The sequence below is a fragment of the Arachis duranensis genome, chromosome 4 (genome assembly GCF_000817695.3).
Source record: "Arachis duranensis cultivar V14167 chromosome 4, aradu.V14167.gnm2.J7QH, whole genome shotgun sequence".
In the NCBI taxonomy this organism is placed as follows: domain Eukaryota; kingdom Viridiplantae; phylum Streptophyta; class Magnoliopsida; order Fabales; family Fabaceae; genus Arachis; species Arachis duranensis.
Window position 1 is genome coordinate 15,147,675 of NC_029775.3, and position 7,434 is coordinate 15,155,108.

Here is a 7,434-nt window from a genome sequence, read left to right on the forward strand (position 1 = left end):
AGATGGAGTGGCCTTGATCTGGTTCTCCAACTCCCCTGAAGGCTCTATTTCCAGTTTTGATGAGTTGGCCGATCTTTTTGTCAACAACTTTACAGCATCCAAAATATATGTGCACAACTTTGACTACTTAAGTACCATAAAACAGGGACCACATGAGAGTTTCAAAGACTACATGACAAGATTTGTTGAAGCAATGACAGAAATACCTAACTTAAACCCAGAAGTTCACCTCCACGCTTTGAAAAGCGGACTCCGCCCAGGAAAGTTTCAAGAAACCATAGTCATAACAAAACCCAAAATCCTAGCCGAATTCCGAAAAAAGGCAATAAGCCAGATTGAAATTGAAGAGCTCTGACAACTCCGAAAGGTAGAAAAGTCCGTTCCAAATAAGGAGGACGAAAAATGAAACAAGCAGGTGAACAGTAGAATAGGCCAAAGATCGTTCAAACTCACACCAAAGTTCGACAGTTACACTCCCCTCAACACAAAAAGGGAAGACATCATCCGAGATGTATTGCATTCCAAACTCATCAAACCTTCAAACAAAGCAGGCACATACCAAGATCAACGATACATGCACAAGTCCAAATATTGCACCTTCCATTAGAAATACGGGCATACAACAGATGACTGTGTGATAGCAAAAGACCTGCTCGAAAAGTTAGCACGTCAAGGCCTGTTAGATAAATACATCGATACCCGAGGACGAAAACAAAACACGGAAGACTTCGGCCAACCTTCCACAGCAAATAACAATTCTCGTGATAAAGGAAAAAAGGTAGATGAAGATATTAATCCACCTCATCACATAATAAATTATATTTTTGGCAGTTTTGCAGGAGGAGGATGCACCAACTCGGCAAGAAAAAAATCCTACAGGACCATGATGTCGGTCACGAGGTCAAGCTCGGCCCAGACCATCAACTCAAACAAACCGGAAATTTCCTTTTTCCCTGCGAATTACAAAGCAAACGACCAAAGCCTCGACGATCCAGTGGTAATATCCGCACAAGTCGGAGAACAATTAGTAAAAAAAAATTCTTATGGATCCAGGGAGCAGTGCAGACGTCCTATTCTACTCAACATTCCAAAAAATGAAGCTTAGTGACAAAGCCCTCCAACCAGAATTGGTAGGTTTCTCAGGTGAGCGAGTCCAAATTCGATGTTACATTTGGTTACAAACTACACTTGGTAACTACCCTGACTGCAAAACAATGGACATATAATATTTAGTTGTTGATTGCAAAAGTCCTTATAACATAATCTTAGGCAGACCTTCTTTAAATGCTTTCAATGCTATTATCTCCACTATGCATTTGTGTATTAAGTTTCTCTCGCAGGATATAGTCACAATCCATGGCGATAAAAAAGAAGTCAGGCAATGCTACAATGCAAGACTAAAAACTGAATACTCAAGACAACACGAATAACAATATGTCCAAGCTGTATATAACTCAGAACACCTACCACTATGGCAAAATTAGATCCTCAGACCAATAATCAAGAACGACCGATGCCAACAGACAACCTGACAAAAGTCTAGCTAACAATTAAGGATAGTTAGTATACATATCTAGGAAATGCACCAAAATACAAAGAAAATGAACGACTCGCCGAATTACTGAGACAGAACATCGACCTCTTTGCTTGGACACCAATAGACATGCCAGGAATAGATCCAAATGTCAACTGTTATAAAGTAACCATCAACCCATCCATCCGACCTATAGCCCAGAAAAAATGACATCTTGGCACAGTGTAACGATCCAATTTTTAATATGTCTAGATCATATCAGAAACTGAGCGCTACCAATTTGTCTTCCTAATTATTATCTATTATTTATCATATGAGCCTGATTTGCTGTTAAAAACATAGTTAATTTACGAGGTATTTTTTTTGAAAATGTCTGGATTAATAGATGGAATCATTCATAATCATTCCACAACTGATAACAGATAAAACAATTATAAACAATCACACATAAATACATCACAAGCAGTTAATAACATTCAGTGATCCAACCTTTATTTAGGTATAGAATTTTAGTTAGAACACCCCTAGATATAACTAGATAATAACTATATACATATATATACATACAATATCCTAGGCCTTGACCTATTCAAGAAGTCCCTAAGCTGGCGCCCAGGCCAGCCTAGACTCTATACTCACCTAGTCCCTCTAAACTACTAAAGCGAGGGAAACTATGTTTTAGGTCTTCAAAACTCAAGTCAGGTGGAACGTCATTAAAAGGTGGAAGGTCATCTATTACTCCTCTGCATGATCATATGTCATCAAAGAGCGTTTCTCAAGTACTTCATCGAGTGGCCACATAACAGCAACATCGTACGGAGGACTTAGGCTAAAGTTTGTAGATAAGAAGGGTGCAGACGTTGGCTGGCCTCACAATATATACATATAAATAGGTAACGGAGCTCACTCTAAACTTAGAAGACTACCTAGAGCAAAATCCTCTTTGTAAACGGTCGTCAGCAAACTACGGAAGGGTGGAAAGAGAGAGAGAAGGGGTAAGAACTGGGGAGTTCTTAGTAGGACCGGAGTTATTAGTTAAGTTCATTAATTCCGTGTCGTTTAGCAGACGAATAGCAAAATACCGAGAAGTAGTGAACAGAAGATATAGATAAATAGAGAAAATAGAGAAAACAGAAAGCAGAACACAAACAAAAGAATACAAGAAAATAAAACACAAATACGAAGAGTAGAATACAAACAAACAAAGCATACATTCATTCAACAATCATAACAGAGGAAATGCACAACCAAGTATGATGCATGTTAGTCCTATGCAGGCTATGAGCTCACATGTCGGTTTACACCCTGCAGCCCGACATTACCTAGGAACAAGTCCCAGATATGGTTTTCCTTTGTGTCCTTAGTGCATACGCGTCGGTGGTTAAGAATACCACTCCTTCGTAGTCCGGCAGTCGGCGCAAGGCTCGAGCCCTTAATATACGCACAAGGGGAAACAGTGATCTTCAGTTCGTGGGCGTCCCCGAGATCAATTCACAAACAAAACAATGATCCTCAATTCGTGGGTTTCTCCGAGATCAACATACAACAACAAACACGATCCTCAGTTTGTGGGCTATACCCGAGATCAATACTCAACAATACAGTAATCTTCAGTTCATGCGTTATACCCGAGATCAACATACAACAGTTCGTGGGTTATTTCCGTAATCAATGATTATCAGTTCGTGGGTTTTTCCCGCACACAAAATAGTTAACAGTTCATAGGTTTCCCCGAGACCAATGATCATTCAGTTCGTGGGTACTCCCCGTATTTAACATTATCAGTTCGTGTGTTTTGCTACTCTTTTATCTTTGTCTCTTTACTCTGCTCTAATTACTCTTTTCTCTTAGTCTCTTTACTCTGTTTTGGTTACTCTTTTCTCTGTATCTATATTACTCTTTTTCTCTTTATCTCTTTACTTTACTCTGCTCTGATTTCTTTGCTTAACATATGTATTTAAAGCTTATGTAAATTTCGGTATGAATAGTTAGCGTGTCCCAAGTATAGGTTCATTAAGTCTATACTGAAACAGTTTAACTTTTCATATAATACCTAACCCTAGTCACAACTCAAGGACTAACTATGTTGCCCTAGTTCGTTCACTAATATCTGTCTGTTTTTCCTGTCATTAAAACTTTACAAACTTTTTCTTTGATTTTTATCTCTTCTTTAACTTTTTATCTTTCCTTTATCTTTACCTCACTAACATGCTATTACCACTCCCTAAGTGTTTTATGAAGGTAATTATGAGATTCTACACTTAAAGTTGTCTTTCTAAAACTTTTACAGAAAACTGCATTTTCTGCATTATTTTATTATTTTTATTAAAATATTATTTTTAATTAAATATTATTATCTAATATTTTATTATTATTTATTATTTTATTAACATATTTTCAAAAATTACCCCATTTTACCTTTTAACCTTTAAAATTTACTTTTTACCACTTGTAACTTTTAATATTTCTACTTTAACCACCCTAACTTTCAGAAATTACCAAATAACCCCCCAAACACCAAAAATAATTACAAACTTGCCCTTTTTAAGATCTAAAAGGTGTTCTTCAATGTTCTTCATCACACTCAAGGTGTTCTTCGTAAATTCTTCAGATTCTTTCTCTGTTTTTACCCGTTTTTCTGTCTTTTCAGCAACCGATTTTTACCATAATTCAAAAGAAATTTCCAGCCACTAAAACTCCATCTTTTCCACATAATTTTAATACAAATTGAACCCCAATTTAGGGCCTAGGGTTTTGTTTTTCCAGCAGCCATGAAGAACATAAGTTCAAAGTTGAATATCATCAAATTTCATCAAATTTTCACCAAGATTTCAACAAGAATCACTCATATAAACCATCAATTTCAAGCACAGCCAAACCATATCATAATCACACAACTCAAACACAATCAATCAAGATTAATTTCGTCAAACCCTACCTTGATTTGCTGCTCCAAATCCGGTTATATCCTTAGGTGGTCCTTAAGCACTTTTTCCTCCTAAATCACATCAAGAACAACTTTAAATCCAAAATCCCTCAACTGACCAAATCTCTCTCAGCACATTAGGAAGGGATATCTCACCTTAAACTTTCTGGAAATTAACATTTCTTGGCCCTCAAGTCAAGTTAAGCATGATTCCTAAGGAAGAACATCAAGAAAACACATGTTTTGCATGGTTTTCCTTGAAAACCGAATTAAAGAGGGAGGGAGATAGCCATCTCACATTATTTCCAGCCTTGATATGTTGTATGGTTATATAGAGGAAGAAGAGAGGATCATTTTGGTGAAATCGGAGTTTTTATTTGAGTTTTAGTTCAGCAGAAATCAAGCTTTGAAGATTTATGAACCAAGAACTTTCTCTCCTTTTTCCCTTGATGATTTTTGGCCACAATGAGCAAATGAGGCAGCCTTGGGGGTTTTGGGGGTGTAGGGTGAGTTGTGATTAGTTGGCTTGGAGGTGGATTAAAATAATATTAAAATATCTCAGATGTATAAGTACTAAAACTAGGTGTATCGAAACACTTGTAAAAATATCTCTAAAAATTATTTTTTGAGCTCTAACATAAATGACACTAGTAACATATTTATTATGAGAATAGAACATGTATGATGAGGCCTTAGCTTTGCTAAAGCCATCAGAGAGTGCTGGTGCTAAGCTGCACCAGTAAACTATAAACCTGGTTAAACCAATTTCCTGTTTTCAACTAAAACAGACCAAGTAACCTTATAATATCATTCAAGAAACTTCTAATACTAATATAATGATAATATTGTCCTATAATCTCCCTTCTCTCATGAATCGAGTCTGGTTCGTTGGTGCGAGATTTATAATCCCCAGGCTAACCGGCAAGTGCACCGGGTCGTACCAAGTAATACCTCAGGTGAGTGTCGGTCGATCCCACGAGGATTGATGGATCAAGCAACAATGATTGAGTGATTGACTTAGTTAGGCAAGCGAAAGAGGGTTTTGAGATGTTCAAAAGGTTTAAGTTGAAAACATCAGAAGGCATACGCGCAAGTGAATAAATTGAAAATAAAATATTGGAGAAACAGTTAAGGCTTCAAAGTTATCTATTTTTCCGGATTCAATTTTCTTACTAACTATTTTAATCACGTAGGATTTAATTTATGGCAAACTATATGTGACTAGACCCTACTTCCTTAGACCTTTCTAGTCTCCTCCAAAATTCATCGACTGCCAATGCCTTGGTCAATTAATTCTAATTAGAGGATGAAGTTCAAATTCCAGTTTATATGCCACAAAAATTCTAATTACCCAAAAGTAAGAGGATTATATGTCACGTATTCTGTTAAATCCAAATAATTAAAACTTAGGAGAATATATTTTCAAGCTGTTGTTCAAGTAAAGAGCTTTTCCAAGTTTTACAAGAACTCAAATAGAAAGAGGGTCATATTTCCGTTCCACCCAAATTCATAAGATAAAGAGCGAAAACAATTCTTAAATTATAAATTTATACATGAATTAAAATAGAAAAAGCAATAAAATCAATCCATACAAATATACAGAGCTCCTAACCTTAACAATGGAGGATTAGTTGCTCATGGTTCAGAGAAGAAAATAAGGATTCTGGTAAAAATGTACAAAGTTCCAATCTGATGGCCTTTAAAATTAACTAATGGAATCCCTTTTTATAACTAATCCTAATTAATTAAAATCTAATTATCTAAAATTAAAAATAATATCTTTTCCTAAAAATAAGATTTGAATTTAAATCAGAATAATCAGCAGGTCTTCAGTTGATGGGTGGAGACCACATGTTTTGTCCATTCTGCAGCTTCTAATATGTGTTTTCTGGGCTGAAAACTGGGTCAAAACAGCCCAGAAATCGCCCCCAGCGTGTTTTTGCATCGTCTGCACGTGGCGCATGTCACGCGTATGCGTTGGTCACGCGCACGCGTCGCTGTGCAATTCTTCAAATCACGCGTACGCGTCAATCACGCACACGCGTCGCCATGGAAAGCTCCAAATCACGCGCACGCGTCAGTCACGCGTACGTGTCGCTCCTCGCTGCCATCTCCTTTAATTCTTGTGCTGCAGAAACTCCACCAAATCCAGCCGAATGTTACCTAAAATAAACAAATTTGCAAAAGACTCAAAGTAACATTCATATTGGCTAAAAGATAATTAATTCTTTATTAAACTCAACAAATTAGATACAAATTTACTAGGAAAAGATAGGAAAGATGCTCACGCATCACAACACCAAACTTGAATTGTTGCTTGTCCTCAAGCAACCAAAAGTAATATAAGCTTAGGATGTGAATTTGCATGAGAATGAGAATTCGATTAAGCTCCTATCTCTTCTTATAGTGGGGTTTACAACTACAATCCTGAATAGTTTTGGCATCTCACTCTCCTTTGAATCAGAAGAATGTTACTGTCATCTGGAATTAGAATCCGGATAATATTATGAATTCTCTGATCTTTTATAACTCAATTTTAATCCTTGAACACAACAATTTTTCTTTGGTGCTTTGCACCTTGAGCCTGGCCGTGACTTTAAATGTTTTGTCTCAAGCTTTACTTGACACAGAAACACCACAAGCACTTAACTGGGGAACTCTCTTTAAGTTATAAATATTTTTATTATTAATTTATTTTATTTTTTTTCAGTTACTCCCAGACAGTGGTGCTCAAAGCCTTTGGCGTACTTTGCAATTGATCTCGACTCTAAATGTTTTGTCTCAAGGATTACTTGACACAAGAACACCACAAGCATGTGACTAGGGAAACAACTCTTTGAACTTTTAATCATGTCTGACCTCCCTAGTCATTGATGCTCAGAGCCTTGGACCTTGCTTTTATTTTTCTTTTGCTGTTTCTTTTGCTTCAAGGATTAAACTTTCATTAATTTTAGGGAAATCATAATAATTCTCT